At 43.7% G+C, this 24,534-nt stretch overlaps 1 protein-coding gene across 3 annotated transcripts in view; it reads right to left on the reverse strand.

The window, feature by feature from the left end:
- Window positions 1–24,534, reverse strand: part of FOXN3 (forkhead box N3) — a 304,443-nt gene that overhangs the window by 189,594 nt on the left and 90,315 nt on the right. The window contains exon 1 of one of the 3 annotated variants that reach the window (XM_073349402.1): window positions 21,242–21,263. The exons of the other annotated variants lie outside the window; for them this stretch is intronic. The gene's annotated coding sequence lies outside the window, so the exon portion shown is untranslated. Of the gene's footprint in view, window positions 1–21,241; window positions 21,264–24,534 lie in introns of those variants that run through there. 3 annotated transcript variants of the gene reach the window in all.

The following is a 24,534-nucleotide window of genomic DNA, read 5'->3' on the forward strand; positions in this document are numbered from 1 at the left end:
TGCAGACGCTTTAATATTATCCAGATAAATTGCTCACATATTTAGAAGTTGCATCTTAGTAAATTCTGATTTGAAGTAGCAATTCATACAAAAAGACTGCTGAAGTTAAAATTACATTAAGGGCTGAATTCTGCTCTTTGATACATGTGCCCAACCCCCGCTGAAGTCAATTAGAGTTACACATGTACTGAGGTTAACTCCAAGGGTGAGAAATGCTTAGCCAGAAGTGAAAGCAAGGAAACTCATAGTTAAAGTGAAATTGCTGTTCTGAGCTAATTTAATACATTAGACACTGCAGGGTCTCCAAACAATGCAAGACCTTAAATGACACACAATACAAAGGCACAAGAAAAAGGGAGTTAAAGATGGAGTATGCATGCATCCAACAAAGTGGGTATTCACCCACGAAAGCTTATGCTCCAATGTGTCCATTAGTCTGTAAGGTGCCACAGGACCCTTTGCCACTTTTACAGATTCAAACTAACACGGCTACCCCTCTGACACTTAACTTCAACTTTTAATTTCGTCCTGGCTTTTTCACATTTTAAGTCAAACCCATACCATTAGAATCGCACTTTTAATCACCCCTTTTCTTCCAAAACAAAAAATATTAATGAAATGGAACAAGAACCTTGGTGCTGTGCTATTTAAAGGAAAAAGACTTTTCTACCTACCAACAGCAATTTGGATAGCCTTCATCTGTTTACATTCACATTTCCGAGTCTACAAGAAAAACACGCTTAGATCCTTCCTTGCACTGTTTGTGTTGCTTTGTAAAAAGGCAAGTGATTTAAAAAAAAAAAAAAAGACAAAGCAGTGGAGCATTCTGCAACCACACAACATGCAAGTCCTAACTTATCAGCAGCTCTCCACCTGACAAGATTCCTGAGTTTCTCCTACCTGAAGTGTGTTGGCAAAAAGCTGCCTTGAAACAGTGTCACATGTCTTGTCCCAATAAACTGTCTGACAAGCAGAGTTCACTTCACAGTTCATTGGTGGGAAATGTGGGAGCTTCCCACATTAGTCTTTCCACACCCTGCTCCTGTTTTTACTAATGACAAGCCACTGTGACGTCAGTTTTGCCCCAGGACTTGGTCTGCTTTGCATAAAAACAACCTACAGTTGGCTCCAAAATCAAAGGAATACTGAGTTGGGAGCGGGGACAAACTGGTATTAAAACTTTCTAACCACCCCTAATTGCACTCACCTCTTCATCAAGCACAGGTCCCAAACCAGCAAACAGTTACGCATATATTTAACTTTGCAGTCTGTCAGTAGTCCCAGGGAAATCCATGGTCAGCAGCACAGCAGGGCTAAGGCAGAGGCGGCCATGGGGGCTCCATGTGCTGCCCCCGCCCCAAGTGCCGGCTCCGCAGCTCCCCTTGGCTGGGAACTACGGCCAGTGGGAGCTGTGGGGGTGGCACCTGTGGGTGCGAGCAGTGCACAGAGACCCCTGGCCCCTCCTGTGCCTAGGGGCTGCAAGGATATGTTGGCCACTTCTGGGAGCCACCTGAGGTAAGTGCCTACTGGATCCTGCACCCCAACCCCCTGCCCTGAGTCCCCTTCCGCACCCAAATTCCCTCCTGGAGCTAGCGCCATACCCCAACCCCCTGCCCCAGCCCTGAGCCCCCTCCCACACTCCAAACCCCTTGGCCCCACCCAGAGCCCCCTCCTGCACCCCAAACCCCTCATCCCAGGTCCCACACCCAAGCCTGCACCCCAAGCCCTCACCCCCTCCCACACCTCAACCCCCTACCCCATCCTGGTGAAAGTGAGTGAGGGTGGGGAGAGCGAGCGATGGAGGGAGGGGGGATGGAGTGAGCAGGGGACAGGGCCTTGCATTAGGGGGCGAACCGAGGGTGTTCAGTTTTGTACGATTTGAAAGTTGGCAACCCTAATGGGACTACACATAGTGCATACAGTTAAGCACATGCATACATCTTTGCAAGATCAGAACCTTAGTCTATAGATTTTTCACTTTATTTTTGGTAAAACTTTTGGCCTTGATCCTGCAAATACTTACACACTTCAGTAACTTCACCTATGTGAGCACTCTGATGGAAGTCAATAGGACATTCACAGGGTGTAAAGTTAAGCACATGTATAAGTCTGTGTAGGATTGGGATCTTAGGTGCAGGGGCCCACGTAAGCAGATCTGCATCCACGTAGAGCTCCACGGAAGTTTGGGCTCCATGTTGGTGCAGAAGTTCTTTTCTCACAGATCAGCTTGCAGGATAAAGGAGTTATGCCTTGATTTTGCGAAGGACATATGCCCATGCTTAACTTTATGCACAGTGAGTAGTCCCCTACTGAGTTCCCTAGTATTTGCAATTGAAAGCTACATAGGGCAAGGGACCAGAGTTGGCTCTCACATAAACTGGTGTCCACTCCAGTTTACTGCAATGGAGTTACCCTGGATTTGCACCAGTGTTAAGGGAAACCAGCATCTGTTTCTTTGTCTTTATTTTTTTTCTTCTGTAAAATGTTGTGTTCACCCCTGGCACAATACCACTAAGGCTGATTAAATGGATCTCCCCTTATTGCAGTACAGACAGCTGAGCTAATGCATTTTAATCTCACACTACAGTCTTTGTAGCAACCTTAGTGATATAATTAAATACTACTACTACTAATAAAAACACATATCCATCAATGAGTAGCTGGTAATACATTTATATGTATACAGAGATTTTTTAAGTTACGTTCTAAATACACTGAACTTTACAGCAATACTTGTAACTACCATAACAACCGTATCTTATAATATACAACTCACATCCAATTCAGGGCAGAAGAGCAGTCCATTTTGTAGCAAAGACCAGTGCTGTTTTGTGGATCAGCTGGCAAGATGTTTTCTAAAGCAGCTCAGATCAGTCAACAACCATCTCCCCCTAGAGTCCAAGTACATCACCTCAAAAATATGTCTGAGCTCTTCTGGCACTGAGCCTGGGAACCCAAACCTATCCCTGATCCAGATCTTCCAGTTGGCAGCACAACAAATTGCTGCCCTGCCACCAAGGTGGAAAGTCATTTTTCACTCATTATGTTATTTTGAAAAATAGAGCACTTGCTTTATTTAAAAGGGAAAAAAACAATACGTTGTGCTTTAGGAAATCTACAGCCCAGAAAGCTCTTTTGCTTTATAAAGCCACACAGACAAGGGATCGAGTTAGAACAATGTGAATTAATATCCCAAGAAGTTTGAGCTGAAAAATATACTCAGACTGACTATTCTATTGCTCTCAACCCATTCAGTCCATGCCAGTCAGGCTTGAACTATGCATCACCAATTCCCTTCCCTGTGATGTTTGCAGTGGCTTGGGGTGGATATCATCTAGATCTGCATCAGAGATTTCCCTCTTTTTCATCTTGTGGAATTTTTCTAGGTATATTTTCCCTATAGTCTTCATGGGATTTACATGAGCTGTCACATAACAGAGCTAGCTGCACTTCTGTCCCCTTCTGATCTCTCTCAATTCACCCTTCAGGGGTCAGTCCTCACACCTTTATCTTAATCCATTGCAGGGTGGAATTATGCAATTCTTCCACTCTTACACGAGGCCTTGGGCTACAATATACCCTGTGAATCAATGCGCTTTCCCAGCAGGTCTGACTGCGTCTCTTCCCTTCAGGCAACTCTGACCAGAGGTGACAACAGTGACTCAACAGCCTTCTTAAACCAAAGTATTATTTAATTTAACAGCAGGAACAAAGCATTTAGCGAAAAAAGGACTTTAAAACAATAAACAGTCTACACATGTGTATCTTACGAAAAGGCTCACCTGAAAGTGTAATTGAGACCAGCTGTAGGGCCTTAGCCAGCAATTGCTGCAGCTGGCCCCCTTTCCCTCCAATTACTCCCCAAATCCTCATGATAACCGAGGCAAATCTAACTTTTCCAGACACCCCAGGGGGCATCTGAATCTTAGTCTGGTTCCCCTAAACAACTCTTCTGAACAATTCCGATCTCTTTTGAGAGATAGTCTCCTTTTGAACACGCTATAGTTGATCTCAGCCAGGCACAGATTTTTCTTCTGTAATGGCATTGTCCCTTAACAGCTCTCAAGCGTTTGCTGAGAAGCGGCTTATTGTGAGCCAGTTTTTTCCTTACAGCCCCCTAGTAATTAAACCAATATATTCATACAGTAAACATCCCCAAAACAGGTCAACCTACAGTATTCCTCAAGTATTTCAGAACAACTGCTATTCTGTCATGTGAACTATTTTGGATTTATAGATATTTATAGCCTGGCTTTGAGATCCTCAGATGGATGATAAGCACAGCCAATGGGTTTCCAGATGGAATTAGGTTTCCAAGTATTGGTGCTACTGTTCACTTATGAGGGCTGGGGGGCAGTGGTGAAAGGATTTAGTCCAATTGACTTTTAACTGACTTTCAATGGGGCTTGTATTTCCAGAGCCCTTTGGTGCTTTTGAAAATCTCTCTCTGAAGCCCTAAAAATAATATCTAGCTCTTATAGAGCACTGTACAGCAGCAGATCTCAAAGTGCTTTACAAAGAGATCAATGTCATTATCCCCCTTTTACAGATGTGAAAACTGAGGCACGGAGATGACGTGATGTGCCCAAGGCCACCCAGAAACCAATGGCAGACCCAGGCATAGAATGCATGTCTCCCAAGTTGCAGTCCATAGCTCTAGCCACCCTGCCTCCTAGGAATGGCCTAACATGTTTCTACCTGAGGGATTGTTCTCCCCATGTCACATTGTATAGTTGTGATTAGCAGAGATGCTTGAGGTGGAGCTGCCTCAATATAAATTGGGGACAGCTGCTGGCATGATGTTATCCTTAAGAGGTCCTCACCTTTGAACCTGTCCCTCCAGTTCTCCCAAAGCCTGGATTTGTTAACCTTCCTGGCATGCTGCGAAGCCCATCTTTTCCCAGTTTTTGAGGAAGTGGTTGGCGGTGGATTGGAAGGGTTTTAGTTTAGTTGAATACCTCAATATATTATGAAGGAACAGTCCTTTCTATTGTGTTGCTAAGTGAATGATCTATTTTTCTGGTAGGGGATAAGTGCCCAGAGCACTGGATGGGGCACCTAAAGAGGACTTTAAATTTCCAAAGAAATGAAATACATTTAAAACCTTCATAGCATGGAATATCCATTTCCTGGCAAAGGGAATGTCTGTTTATACACCCACCCTTATAGTTTTGCAAAGAGAGAGAACACTTCTAGGTACACTACGGGAACTCATTTGCTAGATTAAACACATAAAAAAACCAGTGCAAATTCACTAGTGGTGTAAATGGGTGTAACTACATGGACTACAGCATGTACACCGTCAGAGTAACAATCACCTCCTGCCTAAGCCTAGTGCAGAGGTGAATTTCACCTGGAGTGAATTTGGCCCAGGGGTACCATACATATTGTGATGAACAAGTTCATCATGATTGCTGTTGGTTACTTTATTTCCCAGAAAGCTCCCACGTGGCTCAGCAGCTGTGGCCTGAGGGAGAGAAGCAACAAGCACTGCCTGCAGCTCCATTGCCTGCTGCAGAAGGAGGTGGCTACTGGCAGAAAGCCAGACACTGTTAAGGGGAAGAGACTTTTCCTATTCTCCAGCAAGACTCTTTAGCAGTAGCAGTCACTAGCTCAGCCTCCAGCAATTTCCTACCCACTTCAGCATCACTTGCAATTTTGCCAGATCCTGCTTCAAACAGCAACAGAGGTGAAATCCTGTCCCACTGAAGTCAGTAAGAATTTTGGCATTGACTTCAGTGCGGAAAAGATTTCACTCAAGTCTGGAGGCCAGATTCTCCTGTCACTTACGTTGGTGTAAATCAGGAGTAGCTCTATTCAAGTCATTGGACAGAGAAGAATCAGCAATCCCAGCAATACCTTTCTTAGAAAAGGGGACGAGGAGCCAGGTTGCTTTACACAGAGTCCCAGCCTAAGCACTGTGATCCTGTCTTTGTCCCTAGATGTCACTCTGATGGCTCCAGAGTCAGGTTGTGATGTTATGGTGATAACCTCATTAAATAGTTCTGTCCCTCTGCTGGGATTCTTCTGTTTTTAACTATGTAACCCAATAGTAAAACAGCTTGGGATACTATTTCCTATAGGTGTTATTTTGGTGCTTATTGGTGATCACCTTTAGTCTTCAGCACCTCTTTGCAGCAAAACCAGGTGACACAGAAACCCTGCCTCAGTTTCCCTCATGGAACTGAGGTTGTGGCTTAGACAGTTAGAACTCCCCTCCCTCAGACAGGCATCTCCCCCAGTCCTCCTTATGCAGGTGGGTTTGTATTTCAAACAATCCCTCTGACTCTACTTCAGGCAGTAGTCAACCAGCTCTCCCCCTTGGAGCTGGACTTGTAACTTAGGCCAGCTGTAGGGCCTTAGCCAGTGTCTCCTTCAACTGGGCCCCTTTCCCTCCAGTCAGTTCCCAGATCCAGAGGGTTCAGCAGGCCTGCTTTCACCTGCTATGAGGGAGGAGGCAGCATATAAACTGGTCCCCTTTCCAAAACCCATCCCAATTTGCTGGGGAGAGGGGAGCCCTGCCCACTGTAAGGTTCCTGGTTCCGGACTCTTAAAGAAACAATGATGGGATTTCCTCTCAACCACTACTTATTCCCAGGACCACTTCCTCTCTCCCAATTTCTCCTATGTCTTTTTATATCAGACCTGCCAAAACCTTAGAGGGCCATGCCACATGATAGCCGTGGGCTTACCCCTAGAAACCACAACCCTTAAGGGGACAGATCACCTCATCACAGCACTGAACCCAGCAAAATGTATATAGAGGTCAGTGATAACTGCATGCTAACCCATATTGCCTCATTGTTTTCTAATACTCCACTATCTGTATCCATCTGTTGTCTCTTGTTTTATACTTTGATTGTAAGCTCTTTAGGAGCAAGGACAATCATTTTGTTCTGTGTTTGTACAGCGCCTACCACAATGTGGTCCTGGTCTATGGCTGGGACTCCTAGGCACTAGATCTATGCAAATAAATAAGAAAATAACAACCTACTGGCTCCTATATGATATTGAGCACCACTGGAGGCAGGGGAGACCTCGGCCTTCTGCAGGTTCAGACAGGACACTCAGCACCACAAAGGATCAAGCCATTACCTAATACTTTGTTTACAGAAGGGCATTTCTTTGGTGCACCGGCCCACACTCTTCACAGTTGTCAACGCTCCTTCAAACCTAGTCTATCATGTGAAAAATCATTTAGAGTTGGAAACTTCTCATTGTCATGTAGTTAAAACAAAGATGAATTGGAAATTCCTTTCAAGCATGCTAGTTTCTCAGTTAATTTAGTGACATACCTGATTTCTTTGACAACAGTGTATTTTTATCCTTGTAACAAGCAAAAAGCAAATTCAACCCAGAATATTAGGTTTTCTTTGTCTCGTTCAAGCCAGCCAAGTTTTTGGTTTCATTATTGTTACACTTTCCTTTTTGCCCTGGGCTTCAGCACTCTACTTCTGAAGAGGAAGCCTCTGCCCAGAAACCTACATTACAGAAATTGACCAAATGTACAATAGGTCACCTTAAGGAGAAAGTTCAGGCCAACAGATTTCACATCAAAATCAGCAACTAGCAATAGCTATAGATTTCCATGCCTTCATCTCTCCCAGCAGGTATGTCATATGCCCATGTTGGTAACTCAAACCCTTATGGAAAAGGCCTGAATAATGGCATAGAAAATAATAACTTCTCCCTAGGTTTTTTAAGATTATCTTCTAGAATGTAACAGAAAATTATATTCCTGGCATAGAATTCTATAAGTGGATAAAAAGCCCATTAAAAGACATCATTCCCTCAGCTCTGATTAAAGTGACTTCAGTGCAGTTGCACCAGGGATTGTCCAAGATCTTCACATGAGAAGCCAGGACTAGAACCTAGATTGTCTAACTCCCAATCCTGTGATTTAAGCCACTAAACCATGCTTCTTCAACAATGATATAAACATTATATAAAGGAACTATAAGTTAGTTTCTCATGGATTTAGAAAACAATTTTTGAAGCATAGGGCAGGGGCTCATTCAAATTATTTCTATTTAAAGTAATGTGCATATGTAAGTATTTTAAATTCAGCAAGTTCAGTTTGACACGCCTGCAGAACTAACTTCTCATATATCTTGTGATAATTACCTAAAAGTTATTAACACAATATCTATTCTTTATATGGGTATACACACTAGATTTCAGTTACTATTGTTTGCACCAATTGGGAATAGTTGTAGATTATCATGTATAAACTGGGGAAATCTAGAAACAAAGGCATGAGAGCATATTTTTGCAGCACAGTCATGGGAACAATAGGGGACTTTGGTAAATGACGGGCATGGGCAATCATCTAGATGACATCTATGAAAAGCATCATAGAATTTTTAATATCCATTCCAAGCAGACAGGACCTTGATGTTTAGTGTTTCAGTTTGAAGACTGGAAAAATGATTCTGATAGGAATCCAATATGAAGGTCCAGGGAGCCTAGATAATTTTCAAACTGGCACAAATCCCACACCCCTTATTCATGGAAAGCCCCCATTTACTTTGTTGGGAATTTTGCAGGAGTAAAGAATGTGAGATTTGGCTTCTAGTATTAGCCCTCTAATCCTCCTTTCTATTTACACATTAACTGTGATCTCTTTCAGGTCCATCTTGAAGTTCTTACTTACTGAGGGCTCTCCACTGACATTAATAGAGAGTTTTGCTTGCATAAGCACGACAGATTTGGACCTTAAATGCAATCCAATTAGAATGGTAAGGCAGCGTGGAGAATGATGCAAAAAGAGCATCTTTCAAAACAACCCTGAGAAATTAGAGAATTGATCTGAATACAACAAGATGAAATTCAGTAAAGACAAGTGCAGAATACTACACTTAGGAAGGAAAAATCAAATGCACGACTACAAAATGGGAAATAACTGGCTTGGTGGTAGTATTGCTGAAAAGGATCTGGGGCTTATAGTGGATCATATATTAAATATGAGTCAACAATTTGAAGCAGATGCAAAAAATGCTAATATTCTGGGGAGTATTAACAGGAGTGTCATATGTAAGACACATGAGGTAATTGTCTCGCTCTACTTGGCACTAGTGAGGCCTCAGCTGGGTTACTGTGTCCGCTTTTGGGTGCCACACTTTAAGAAAGCTGTGGATAAATTGCAGATAGTCCAGAGGATAAAATGTTTAGAAAACCTGACATATGAGGAAAGGTTTTAAAAACTGGGAATGTTTAGCCTTCTGAAAGGAGACTGAGGGGAGACTTGATAACATTCTTCAAATATGTTCAGGGATGTTATAAAGAGGACAATGATCAATTGTGCTCCATGTCCACTGAGGGTGGGACAAGGAGTAATGGGCTTACTTTGCAGCAAGGGAGATTTAAGTTAGATATTAGGAAAAACTCTCTAACTATAACAGTAGCTAAGCTCTGCAATAGGCTTCCAAGTGAAGTTGGGGAATCTCCATCATTGGAGGTTTTTAAGAACAGGTTGGACAAATACCTGTGAGAGATGGTCTAGGTTTTCTTGGTCCTTTCTCAGCACAGGGGGCTGGACTTGCAGACTTCTGGAGGTCCCAATTAGCCCTACATTCTATGATTTTATGAACTGCAGTGTACTGTACTTGTTATTAAGTTTGGATTATAAACTCCTCAGGCAGAGAGGTCTTCATATTTCTCTGTAAAGCATCATTCATGTTTATAGGTTGGGTTAGTTCTCACATTGTTTGGACAGCATATCCAATGAATGCATTAGGCAACTCCATTTTGTCCTGAGACAAATTTGGTATGTTATGGGGAGGATGCCAGTGGTAGGATGTGAGGAACAGGTGTCTGTCGACGCCATCTACCCATCATATTTTAAGGCTTCCAGGAGGGGTCTTTTCTGCCCTGATTTCATTGGACCAAAATAAAAAATTATTCTCATAGGGAAGGTGGTAGATATTTGGAGCAGATGACCATACCACCATAGAGAGTGTTGGGCAAGTGCTTGAGGGAGCCGAACATGTTTAATTAGAAAATGGATCTCTTCATTCAACTTGAATTCATATCATTTGATGTTTTCAATCATTCAGAGATGCTTCATCTGAACGGTGCCCAACTTCTTTTCAATGCTGACAGTGAGAGGCCACATTTAAGTCCCATAGGTCACCGAAACGTTATATATCCTCAGCTTTGTCTCTCTGCTTGACCAGGTGTCCAGGATCATCTTCTGTGGTTGGGTGCTTGGGATACAAAAAAAGAAGGAGCGGGACTCCTCTTTAAATGTCATATCCACAAATCAGTCTTATAATCTGAACCAATTTCCGGTTACCTACTTAAAGCCCAGTTGTAGCATAAGCATGGAAGGTGAACAACTATTCTTTGCTATGCTCCAACCAGTGAAGCTTCTGATGAAGACAAGAGGAAGTTCTACAATCAAGTGAACTCTTTTTGTTCAACTATCTCTAATCACAACATTGTCACTCTGCTCAGTAATTTTAATGCTACTGTTGATAATTCAAGTGGACCACGGAAAAATGTTATTGGACCTGTAACCTCAAATACCTTAAACAGCAATGATAAACACCTTTCACTGTTGTGTTTTTCTCATGATCTTGTCATTACAAACACCTGATTTCATGGGAATTTAATTCACCAATTTACTTGGTCGTGTGATAAAGCCCAAACAAAGATGATTGATTACATTATAATCTCTCATTATGGGAAATCATCCATCAGCAATTGTAGAATTTATCAGTCTGCTGAGCTCAGTAACACTGACCACAGATTAAGCTATGTCTACACTGCACTACAGTGTGGACTATGGGGGAGTGAATGGCAGAGTGCACCAAGGTGCTGCTCTCTAACTGCCCCATGTAGACGCTGCTGGCGTGAACTAAAAGGTGCCTAGTTCACATTAATATAGTCCTGTTTGAAAGAAAACTATAGTAATGTGAACTAACTACAGAGATGTAAAGAAGCTTAAGGGAAATAAGGTAGCAGGAATCTGTGGAATTGCTGTGGAACTATTCAAAAGTGCTGGACCACCTATTCTTTTGTGGCTGCAGATGCTGATCAATATCATCTGGAAAACAGAGGAGGTCCTGTGTGACAGGCAAAGTGGCATTATTTTACCACTAGGGAAAAATAAAGGCAGCAAACAGGACTATTGTAACTATTGTGACATTATTTTTCTATCTGTCCTTGGGAAAGGTTTTGTTTGTGTCTTGCTGACCCAAGCACCTGATATCTTAAGGAGCAAGAGTAGACTGCAACAAGCTGTCTTAACTCTCAGCCGTTCCATGACAGAGCAAATTGTCACAGTGCATCAGCTTATTGAGAAGGCATAAGACTTCAAGCACCCTGTTCACATTACACTTATGGATATCAAGGTCAGGTTTGACTCTGTTGACAGGGAATCACTTTGGCTGATCTTGAAACTCGCAGGCTTCCCTGACAAGCTCCGTAAAATGTTCTATCTCCTATCTGATAATTCCTCAAGCTGCATCCTTGTAAATGGAAAAAGAACCGCCTTCTTAAGAATTAGGTTGGGCATTCGATGCCATTCCAAAACTCTTCAATCTCATCAGAGACTATGTGCTTGAGCGGATACTAAGTAAATGCATTTTTGGCATATGCCTTGGTGACAAGCACCAACATCACCTACATCAATTTTGCCAATGGCATAGCACTAGTTGTCAAATCAATGGATGAGCTAGTTGTAGCATTTACAGCTCTGGAAATCTCAGCGGCAAAAATTAGGCCTGAAAATTAATTGGGGGAAAAACAAATTCTTCTAATCAGCAATTTTGAACATGTTGTGGGCTCATTTTTTGAGCATTTTAGTGGGTATCCACTTTGTCAAGATTTTCAGTGGTTTCACCTCCTTCAGCTCTTCTGTCGATAACGTGGGTGGCATCGAGAAAGAACTTGAAGCCTGCACTGCAAAAGTGTCATCAGTAATGGAGCACCTCATCAAGAATGTTTTTTGCAAACTGAACAGCACATTTATAGTGCTACATAAATAATAAAATTATAATAATTGATTATTAATAGAATGGCTTGAGTTTCCTGATGAGTGTCCCTTAACTTTCAAAAGCCATAAACATTCCCCTTCTTCTAAACAAACACTTAATATCTTAGAAGGAAATTCCCCCTCCCATTCCCTCTCACTAGTGGTGCTAGCCCAGTGGGGGCCCTAAGCAGGAATATTCCCCCCCAACACATAATAAAAAGCAAATGGAGGGGAGGGCATGAGCTGCTCAGGGCCCTAAGCAATTGCTTAGGGCTTGTCTTCACTACTGATGCAGTGGGCATTGATTTAGTGGGTCTCGTGAAGACCCGGTAAGTCAATGGCAGCATGCTCTCCCATCAATTTCAGTGCTCCACCTCCCCTAGAGGTGGAAGCTATATCAATGGGAAAGCGTCTCCCGCAGACATAGCGCATTGTAGACACCACTGTAAGTCGATCTAAGCTACTTTGACTTAAGTTACATATATCTTACGTAACTTAACTAGCGTAACCTAGATCGACTTACCTCATTAATGTAGACCAGGCCTTAATCTGCTTATGCCTAGCTCCAGCTCTGCTTCCTCTTACTATAACATTATCATTTCCAGCATAGTCTTGGAGGTATTCTGGTCAAAAAATAAATATTGATTTTACAAAACAAACAACTAAAAAAGACAAAACTGGGCTAAAAAAATCTGATCCACTTTATTCCCTGTAGCTATTTACAAAGGCCTAATGCATCCATGGTAAGGAGTTTTGAACACCCCTACAATAAAAAATGATGCAAGGCAAAAATAAAATTATTCAGTAATGACCAAGAATGTTTCAGGAAGTGTTTCACATTTCCAAAGTGTCTTTACAAAACAATCAGGAGGGAGAAAAAAATTATTTTAAATGCTATGAAAAATGTCAGTATTTTGATAACCCTTGGACCACTGCAGACATGGGGTCTGATTCTGACCCTACTTTCCCCTTCTTTACATCGATTTTAGTGCTCTTACATCTGATCTACACCAGTTTAAGTGAGATCAGAATCAAGCCCCCTGTAAACTGCACTGTAGATTATACTCTTCTGGAAACACTCCCTCTCACCCCCGCAAGCATCTTCTCACTTGTCCTTATCTGCTGAACTCACAACACGGAGTGCCAGGACTATTTCCCTGACCCCACTTTCTAGTTACTGAACTTTTCACATAATAACACAACCCCGTGCTCTCTGCTGATCTCTCTTGCAAACCTCCTGGCAAAAAATCTTGACCTTCCCGCCTGCTTAACTTTCCCAGAAACCTCCACCACACACCATAATCAGTGTTTCAGCTGCCTAACTTTACTGCCAGTCTTCTCACCAACAATGAACTCTGTCACCTTCCTACATGCTAAGTTCTCCTGTAACCTTTCCAGAAAATAACCCTGATAACCCTTTTAGGGTGACCAGATAGCAAATGTGAAAAATTGGGACGGCAGTGGGGGGTAATAGGTGCCTGTATAAGAAAAAGCCCTGAATATTGTGACTGTTCCTATAAAATTGGAACATCTGGTCACCCTAACCCCTTTCCACAATCCCTGAGCTCTCCTGCCAGCCCTCCCGCTGCTCCCCAGATAAGCATCCTAATGCCCCTTCTTGCTGCTAAATCACACAGGCACCAGCCACCTGGAAATTATATATACCCTTCTAGGGCTTAAAATCCAGTTTTGGCTTTAAGATAATTATTAAGTCAACTGGGTCTTTCGAATAAAATTCTGTTTCCATGTGAAAAAAAATACAAACATTGAATTTGTCTAGGTAAGTTCTTCATGGTATTTCTAGTGCTAATCAATACCACCTCTTAAAAATCCCCATGGTCCTCTTTAGAGACAAGTATCACAAAACCCGACTTTCCTAATGAAGATAGAGTTACTGAGTCCAGAAATGTTAAATGACTAATCAGTATGTCTGTGAGACAAGAAATTGGCTTCATTTAAGCTAATGTAAAAATGTGGTTAATTTGTACAAAAAATTATATATCAACAATTCAAATGAACTCTTGTGCCCTTGGCCTGGTCTATAACTAAAATTAGATCAACCGAGTTACATCACTCAGGCCTGTGAAAAATGTCATGCTCTGTGCAATGTGGACAGAGCAACCTAACCCCCATTGAATTCTTCCATCAACCTAGCTACTGCCTCTCAAAGAGGTGGATTAACTACAATTAGTGGTTCTCAAAATGTGGGTTGGGACCCCAAAGTGGGTCGCGACCCCTTTTTAGTAGGGTCGCCAGGGCTGGCGTTAGACTTGCCGGAGCCCAGGGCCAAAGCCCAAGCCCCACCGCCTGGGGCCGAAGCTGAAGCCAAAGCCCAAGGGCTTCAGCCCTGCCTGGCAAGTACCAGGTTAGAGGCCCCCAACTGGTGCTGAAGCCCTTTGGCTTTTGCCCCCTTGCCTGGGGCGGTAGGGCTCAGGCTCTGGCCCTCCCACCTAGGGCTGCGGAACTTGGGCACGCTCAGGCTTTGGTCCCCCCTCATGGGGTCATGTAGTAATTTTTGTTGTCAGAAGGGGTCGTGGTGCAATGAAGTTTGAGAACCTCTGAACAACATCTGTGGAAAAATCCCTTCTATCAATGTTGAAAGCATCTACACTACAGCAGCACGGCCACAGCACCGTAACTGTGCTGTTGTAGTGTAGATATCCCCTCAGTAACTTATCTAGAGCTGACCTGTTCATATGCAGTGTATACACACATACACACACACACTATGGGCCAAGGAGTTATATGGATTTTACACCTGCTTGGGATCTGTTCCTGTGTCTGTTAAGCATAACAGTGGTAACTGTTTTGTACATTGTACTTCACCTATGAAAGAAAATTGTCCAGGAAAAAAATCAGACATACAATTCCACCACAACTACCTACCACTGCATGCAAATGAAACAAGAACTAGTAGCACTTTTAACCTGTTTCTTTATCCTTTTCGCAGATGTGGAGTTTCCCAAAAAGACTTGAGTCGCTGGGCTGATGCTGCCCATCTGCTGTTCAACTGTATGCATTCAAGCCCACCACAGAGCTGCTTGTGAACTCGAGGCCGGAGGAACACAATTACTTTAAAGTGCTGCAAGCCATTTACTATAATGCTACCAATTGCACGAAAAGAGGTCAGCTGGGCTAATAAAAGGAAAAGCGGAGGTTCTAATGACAAAAATTCCGGGCCCAGACCTAAAGGTACTTTATGCAGGTATGCAACAGCCAAAAACATCTGAAAAGACTAGACAGGAGGAAAGTAACCCGAGACTGCACCCTTATGTACATCACAAATAAGATTGCCACAGCTCACCACAGAGGCAATATGGAGGCAATATGGAGGCAATATGGGCATACAAGGGGCAAGGCCAGTGGCTAAACACTAAGCGCGGATCCACAAAGCCACAAACCTGTGCGGGAGGAGGCATCAGACCACACCTGCTTCTCTCCTGTGTGATCAGTAGTAGCTGGATGCAGCCTGACTGTGTGGTGGCCGCGGCCTTGCTTCCGGTAGTTTGTGAACAAAGTTCTTGTAGGTTTCCCCACATTGTGTACACTATATGGTAGATTGGAGGTATCTCTTTTGGGTATCTCCTTTTCTCATCCCCACCTAAGTAACCCAGGAACGGGATTCATTTCTACAATCAAACCTTGTTACTTGTACTAATGTCTGGAAGACCCATCACACATTACTGACTTTTATGAATTAGTAAGTGCCCAATCTTATGAGGTGCTGAGTACCTTCCATTCCCAGCAACTTCCATGGTTGAGGGAACTTAGCTTCTTGCAGGATGAGGGGCTAAGCAAATGAGCGTGACGAAAGCATAGATAATGCATCTCACGGTGCACTTTGTTAATTTATTTAACAAGTGCAGTTTAGCTTTAATTATTTATGATAATACTTCATACTAAACTAGTAAACATAGCATAATATATTCTGTAAAAGTAATAAAGTCTTAGCTATATGAGACTGCATTATGGCTCCTTGCTCTTAAATCTTTGCTTAGAAGGGGAGCGCAGCATCAGTTTGTGTGTGAATTATGAGGTATGTGGGTTAGTGAAAATGAGCGAGGTGCTATTTTTGACTTTCTCTTTTTCTTTTTTCATTGTTCTCTTCCTCCCTGCTATGGGTCCCTCTCTCTTACCACTGCTCCCATTTAAGACCCAATTATTTTCCCATTGAAGTCAAATGCAAAACTTCCATTGACTTCAATGGGAGCAGATTGAAACCTTATTGTTTGTTTACATATTAGATCAAATACCACACAGATATAGTGGGCCAAATTCAGAGATGAGCCTATATTGTGACTCACAGGCCACGGAGCCAGAAGATAGGCATGGAGCAAGAAAAACAACTAACAAGGGAGTATACGTTAAAATAGCCCATCTCCTTCCTTAACACATGCATTCTTACATCTTCTGATTTCCCAATGTGGAAGTTACATCAGCTTAGAATCCCATGTTGGTAAGTGGGTATCAGGGAGTTTGATTCAGTCTCAGTTAGTGCAAGAGGGCCTGGTTCTCCTCTCACATCAGTGTCAATCATGAGTTTTTATTATTATTACTGTTTATTTTATTATTATTACAAGGAGCCATAATGCAGTCTCATAATTATTATAATTAATAATATAATTATTATTATTATTAGCGTCACAGTTGTGCTTGGGCTCTACTGATATTGCACAAATACAAAGTAACAGAGGCATTGTACAGAGTACTAGCGAGTCGATGCTCTAAAGAGCTCACAATCTAACTAGACAAAGTAAACTAAGGGTAGCAAACAGGGGTATAATTTATAAGCAGAGTGATGGTTTGTAAACACCATCGTCGTGCCAACATTTTTTTTAATTCTTTGGTTGGAGCTTTGTTCTGAAGCAATTAGCTAGACGGAAGGCCAGAAGACAGGAAGGTCTGGGGAGGGTTGGGTAAAGAATAGCGGGAAGAAAGCGGGGTGGAGCATGGAGGACAGGCAGAGTGAGGCTGAGATGAAGAAATTGTGAGGGATGGGGCCACAGCAAACAGCCAACCAGCACAAAAGGGAAACTGTTCAGACCCAAGCCTTTTCCAAAGCAGTCTGGTAACATCATCAGTGTCTGACAGTCTTTAGCGCAGCATCTGTATTGGCTGCTCCTTGTATTTGCTTCTCCAGTATTTCCTTTGAAGTCAGTGGAGTTTCATCAGTGTGAAACTGGGGTGACAGGAGACTCAGGCAAGGGAGGCCACAATCTATATCACCTCTGAATTTAGCCCAGTATCTGTATCTTTAAGTATCAAGTTAAAAGCCTTTCATAGAACAGATTAGAAATTAGCTCAGATGCAAGGGATAGTTGAGTCAGAGCATTAAGCTATTAATCATTAATTGTTTTTCAATTTCTCCTTCAATAAGTCAGTTTCCCCAGCTAGCCTCTTTCTTATTCACTGGTCCTCCCTAGTATCCTACATCTATAAAACAGCTGCTTGTAACCACACAGATGTTAGGATCTGGAAAAGCTGGTCTTTCTGCACTGAAATTTGGCAAGCAAATACTTGTTTAGGAGGATGTGTGACCATACTTGTTTCTGTGTCTCAGATACACTACTCTGGACCAACGTCATCCTCCCTGCATTACAATAGCTTGAGTATATCTACCCTGCAGGCTTTCTGCATGTCAAGCTCTGCACTTTTGTCCTGTCCTCCCTGTAACCCACACTGCAAACCCTCCGATATGTGTCATGGAGAAAATTCTACCTGAGTTGGCATACTTGAGTGGGTAGTATGGGGCTGTTGTAGGCTGACCAGATGTCCCGATTTTATAGGGACAGTCCAATGTTTGGAGCTTTGTCTTATATAGGCACAATTACCCTGCCACCCTCGTCCTGATTTTTCACACTTGCTGTCTGGTCACCCTAGGCTGTTGCCTGATCGAGTATTGATTATATTGTACTGATTACTTAAGAATTTCCAATTAACAAATGAAACCTTGCGGTCTGACAGGTTTCAGTTACAAGACCAGGCCCGCAGTTATCTGTACTATGATTAAATTGGCTGCAACAGTTCCGTGTAGGCAAACAGATTTTTTTGCTATTTTAATATTTTTATTAGCAGAGTTATTAACACACTAAAAGTTCCCAAACAAACAAAAATGTAGCAGTAATGTAGTATCGGTTTTACGGCCCACACCATAGGATATGCATACTCACACAATCCTTATTGAGACCTAGGAGTAGTGAGACAGGTGATAGGCTGCAAGGGGCCTATCTTCTCTCTGGCACACTAACCAATCCAATTGTTAAATTCTCTTCAGCCTACCTTGTGGTCAGGCCTATTACTGCGTTTGATGTCTGCCCTGAATATTCATAAGAGGGTTCAGCCTCTTTGCCCAACTGACTTCCTCACCCTTATAATATTGGGGAGTCTTAATTCTATAGGTTAGTATACTAATTATATCAGCCTTATTAGCATATACATCAACTGGTTACTATAACAATTCTTTAGCTAAGCATCTGCTGATGTCCCTATCCCAAAATACTCCAAAGTGGTATCAACTGATTTTTTTTGTAGTTACCTGTCAGCATTCTGCAGAATTTTGGCAGAATTATTTATTGCAAAATGTATGTCGTATGCCATTTTTTTACTTAGGGTCACTGCTAATTAACTTACTTATGCCAAGCTAAACAATTTACTTATGCCACAGTTCATAGGCCTCATATATTTATACTAACTGCTTACGCTACTATCTTACAGGTTTAGGCTGGTAGGCTTCTTGTATTTCTACCTTATATTTTATCTTAATGCTTATAAGCTAGCTTTGGACTTACAGTATAACCGATAAGTTAATGGATGGGCTACAGGGCAGCGCGCATGTTGAGCTGTGACCCACCCCTGACCTGCCCATTTTGCAGTGTGTTGGCAGCCAAATCACAAGTGAGTGGCCCCAAGCCAAGATAGTCCTTTATTTCCTTTCCCACAGTTCCCTGAACTTGTACCTGCCTGCCCTTCTACTGCTCATGTCCCACTAGCCCTAGTCTTTTAAACCACTGTCCGAGTCAGCACAGGTTATAAGTCTCAGGGGCTGTAAGAGGGGGCAAAGTCTGATCTGGTCCTTGGTGTTTGTCCCTCTTGCTCTGTCCATTCAGGACATGCAGTCCAGTCCAGGCAGGAGGGGCGCCATAAGCAAGCCTCTGTAGTCTCACTTTGTATGCTGTTAATGTTTGCCTTTATGTTCTTTCACTCCTGGAAAGTGAAACTTGAACATTTTTCATGTAGAAGGTACTCCAGCTGGTTGGTCAGATTCCCTGGCAGGGTAAACTTGTTACAACTGCCCTCGTAACTCACTAGACCACTTCACTCATGGACAAGCAGTTCCATCACCAGGCATGGAATAATCCCCTTTGCATAGATGTCTGAGTTTCTGCCATTTGCCTGGAAAAGCAGTTTCCTGATCTGGTACTTGAAAGGGGGTGATGTCATCAAGGGCTTCTCCAGCCTGAAAGAATGTTAGGACCAACACTTACCCTGGTGCTTCATTAAAAAGTCTTTGGCAACAACAGCTTCTGAATAGGACAATGAGTCAAGGAGTATTAAAAGCATTCCTAACTGACAAGAGTTTCAGTGTGGCCTTGTAAAGTGGGAGATTCTTTTCCTGTTCTCCCCCCCCATGAAAAAAATTATATTGAATTTCATTGTTTTGCTTGCCTTGGCAAGTACTTCAACCTCAGATGGGCCATCACTCCCATACAGGGGTAACACAGACCCTCCCGTCCACCAGTGAGAAAAAAGGAAGCACGTCAGGGCTGAGATGTTTGAGAATCTGGTCTGAAGGACTGATGCTCACCTGCAGTATCAGAGGGAGAAGGAGAAGAGCCAGGCTGAAGGAGCAGAGACGGATGGAACAGTTCAAGGCAGAGGAGAGGAGAAATAGGGAACAGAGCCAGATGATGATGGAACTGCTGATGAGCCTGGTGGCCACCAGGATTCAGCTGCCAGCAGTAGAGCCAGCTCTACAGCTGGCTTCAATGCCAGCAGCAGTAATAGCCCATGAGCAGCCACCCATGCCTGTGGTATCATGGCCTAAAGACAGTGCGCTCACTGGAAAATCATGGCATGCCTGACCCATGTAAAACTCTTGGGACTGTACACCCTGTGCTCTACACCCTTGTGCAAACTGCACTAGCCACACAACTTGTGCAGCAACGTGCCTCGTGAGAAAAACATTTTGTTAGGGGGAAGGAGGTGCATCTGAAACAATAACTCTGTGCACCATTAAAATTGTCCTATGTTGTTTCCAATTCAGTGTTCATATAATTTCATGGGCCAGCACCACATCTTACACCAGGGATCAGCAACCTTTGGCATGGAAAATCCACTGGCGGGCTGGGACGGTTTGTTTACCAGCAGCATCCACAGTTCACCATTCCAGGCCAATGGGGGCTGCGGAAAGTGGCGTGGGCCAAGGGATGTGCTGGCCGCCACTTCCCACAGCCCCCATTGGCCTGGAACGGCAAACCGCGGCCAGTGGGAGCTGCGATCGGCCGAACATGCGAATGCTGCAGGTAAACAAACCATCCCAGCCTGCCAGCGGATTTCCCTGACGGGCTGTGTGCCAAAGGTTGCCGATCCCTGTCTTACACACACACACACTTGTGCTATGCTTTCCTTCACTGTACATCCATGTTCCTTCCTGTCTGTGGACCTGCAGTTTTGGTATGCTTGCAATACCATGTTAGAGTTTTTTCACTTTTGCCCTTTTTTAAAATTTAATAAAGTAGTTTGGTTGTACAACACAGTGCTGTGTGGATGCTAACAGAAGACTGGAGAGAGAGGATGCTTAGTCTTTACCATTTAAAAAAGCTACAGCATTTCCTAAACTCACAAAACCAGTCATGTAAAGCACAGTATTGATAGAAATTAGCAGTGATTGAATAAAACAGTTAAAACCATAACTGCATTATAAGCCCCATTACAGCATTACATGCCCCCATTACTGCCATTGCTGGGCACCATCACAGGGCCCCTTTACAGTATCACATCTTCACATCCACATCCCATTGGCTACAAGGGCACACAATGCATCCCTTATCTCCCTTGACTGCTTGCACCCAGCCCCAGTGTTGATCAGTGCATTTACTGATTGCCTGTACTGGGCCTGCAAACCAGCAGGATCCTGAGACCACTCCATGTAGAAATACTCACCTTTGGCCTCACAGATATTGTGCAGGGCGCAGCAGGACTCAGCCATTCAGATGCATTGGCCACACAGGCAACCAAAGGGTTTTGTAGGCAGCAGCATCTTACCTTAAGCCTCCCAAATGCACACTCCACCACTTTCCAGCAACGACTTAGAGTGTAATTGAACTTCCTTTTCCAAGCCCTCTGAAGTCGGAGTATAGCTTCGTGAGCCATGGCAAGACAGGGTAGGCAGGGTCCACCAAAATCATAGTTGGCGCCGACATCCCATTCATAACAATGCCCTTAGGAGGGAACAGAGTCCCTGCTTGCCCCAACAGGTAAAATGCCAGATCTCCTCAGGATTCTGGAACCATCCACCTTTCCAGTACTGCCCCCTTTGGTGTTCAAGAACCTGCCTCTGTGGTCAAGGAAGGCCTGCAGAACAAGGGAGTAGTACCCTGTGCATTCACATACTTGCCCCTCCAGCAAGTAGGAGCAGCTCATCCAACAGACAAGGCTGGTCCCCCAGTAGTAATGGACAGAAGTCTGGAGAGTGTAGAGCAGGAAGTGCCTCAGCTAAAGATGTCGGTGGACTAAAACCACATCTTCACAGTGGCCTGGGAGGGCAGACAAGTTCTCCCACAATACGCCAGGAACCAACCCTTAAAGCAGCTCCAGCTGGCAAGATGCCAAGAACTCCGGATATGCCCACTGAAATCCTAGGTGTAGCTGCAATGCCAGTGTCAACACGGGTATGTGGTGTATAGGGCATGTGCAGCACAGCAATGTGGACGCTTGGAGGCAGGACTGGCTAGCTCGCATCCATGTGGGTGTGACTCAGGACATATGGAAAGCCAGCAGTGCAGACATACCCTTAGAAGGAGAGGGAGAGTCTCTTAGTTTGTTTCTCTTGGGGCTGGTTTGTTATAAAACTTCCCCCGCCCCTTCACCCTCACCCCATACATGTTGCTTTCATCTACAGAGTGCTTTGGAATCCCAGAGTGCTGGGAAACAAAAGGCCATTCCAGCCGGAAATAGACGCTGCTGGTGCGATGACTTATGGCCAGTGCTCAGTTGTGCTGCTGCCTGTCAGTCTTCTAAAGATGTGCTGAAACCTCTCAGTCCTGGATTGATGCATCTGAAGGTGAAAATGTAATGGGCTGAAGCTGCAAAAATCATTGAAAGTTCATAGCTATTGTCCTCTCCTTCCTGAGAGGCAACTGCACTGAGTAAAGAGTATAGAGTAGTATAATGAAATCCAGAAACTTTTGCTAATAAATATTGTCAAACTGAGCACATTCTATTGCAGTTCAAGAAGTACATTTGAGTTGCTAGTATCCATCTTACATGGATTTTTTTGAGGAATGAGTGAGTAGCACATCTGTATGAGCTGACATCTGGCTCAAAACTGTCATGAAATATAGTGTGACAAAGTTCCTCTTCTAACTTGGTGGGTCTTGCGCTTATTGGCGGATTTGCTCGCCTCGGAGATTCACGGCAGCCCTCAGTTTGGCCGTTTTCGTGAACCAGGTCAACTCCTCCTATGTCTGATCAGGAATTAGGAGGTTTGGGGGGAACCCGGGCCCGCCCTCTACTTCAGGTTCCAGCCCAGGGCCCTGTGGAATGCAGCTGTCTAGAGTGCCTCCTGGAACAGCTGTGTGACAGCTACAACTCCCTGGGCTACTTCCCCATGGCCTCCTCCCAACACCTTCTTTATCCTCAGCATAGGACCTTCCTCCTGGTGTCTGATAATGCTTGTACTCCTCAGTTCTCCAGCAGTAAGCCTTCTCACCCTCAGCTCCTAGTGCCTCTTGCTCCCAGCTCCTCACATGCACACCACAAACTGAAGTGAGCTCCTTTTTAAACCCAGGTGCCCTGATTAGCCTGCCTTAATTGATTCTAGCAGCTTCTTGATTGGCTGTAGGTGTTCTAATCAGTCTGTCTGCCTTAATTGTTTCCAGAAGGTTCCTGATTGTTCTGGAACCTTCCCTGTTACCTTACCCAGGGAAAAGGGACCTACTTAACCTGGGGCTAATATATCTGCTTCTATCACTCTCCTGTAGGCATCTGGCCCGACCCTGTCACAATAGATATATAGAAAGACTATGTAAGTCCTGCTGGACAGCTGCACATGAACACAGTGATGTCCCAGTGTCATGCTAAGTCTGGATTGTAACTCTTTGGGAAGGCCTGAAACTAAATTTAGCATTTACCTGGAATCAATTCTCTTGCCCTCACTCTATAAAAGTCAACGCTATCCTTTAATGAAAGAAACGTGATAGTCACTCCAGCTTTGCCTTTTCTATATTTCAAGTTCAGGTATCACTGGTTCTCTTTAATAGGATTGCTCCTGTGGAGCAACACTTGAAAAGGTCAAAAAAAAAAAAAAAAAAAAAACCCCACTAAGAGCCAAACTCATCCCTGGTACAACTCTATTGATTTCAGTGGTATTATGCCAGGGATACATCTGGCCTTAGCTGTTTCTATTAAGGTAAGTGGAAAAGAAGTGTACTTGTTGTCTTAACTTTACTTTTCAATTGATCTGTTCTGTTCTACCCTGTGTGCTTCACTGCAATCAATGGGAATATATCTATTAGAGAAAGTTACAGCAGAAAACATCTAAATAGCTTTTAAAAACACTGGCTTCTCAATTTATAATGAATGTCAGGGACATGAGAAGGGTAACAGAGATTCAGTGTGCACTGAAATGCTTTATCTTTTGAAAGAGGATAGATGTAAGCACATAGAGTAAACGTTTTTCTGTATAAGCTACATTATAGTAACAGAAATCTCTTACTACAGGATCAGCTGTTGATAGGAGACATGCAGCTGCCATCTCTAAACAACAGTGTCAAATATTACTCCTGAGGGCATTCTGTGCCAAAAAATTAAAAATTCTACACATAATTTAAAATTCTGCAAATTTTATTTGTCAAATAAATGTGGAGGCTCCAGCATGGCACTGGGGAGCACAGGCCACTGACTGCACAGAGGTGGGAGAACACTTTGCAGCTCCCCATCCTGGGACACGAACTCAGCGGTGAGGCTGCACCCAACCCTAAGACAGTGCAAGGCTCAGGCTTGCCCCAGAAACACCCCACGGCCCTGCCCCTCCATGCCAGGTGCACCAGGTGTGAGCAAGCAGGCTCAGCAAGGCAGGATCCAATTGTGGAGGGGCTTAGCATGGGGGATCCGGGTGTAGGAGGGACAGCATGGGTTGACAGCGTTCTATGTGGGGCAGTCTGCGTTCAGATTGCTCAGTGGGGGATCCGGGTGTGGGAGGGATCTGGATGCACAGGCATTTGTTGGGGGGTTCTTGGTGCAACGGTAATGGACTCTGCAGGGGGGTCCAGGTGAAGGTGGTTGGGGCTCAACATGGGGGTCTGGGTGTGGGGGGCCTAGAGCTCAGCAGGGAGGCC

The sequence above is a fragment of the Lepidochelys kempii genome, chromosome 6, assembly GCF_965140265.1.
Source record: "Lepidochelys kempii isolate rLepKem1 chromosome 6, rLepKem1.hap2, whole genome shotgun sequence".
In the NCBI taxonomy this organism is placed as follows: Eukaryota; Metazoa; Chordata; order Testudines; family Cheloniidae; genus Lepidochelys; species Lepidochelys kempii.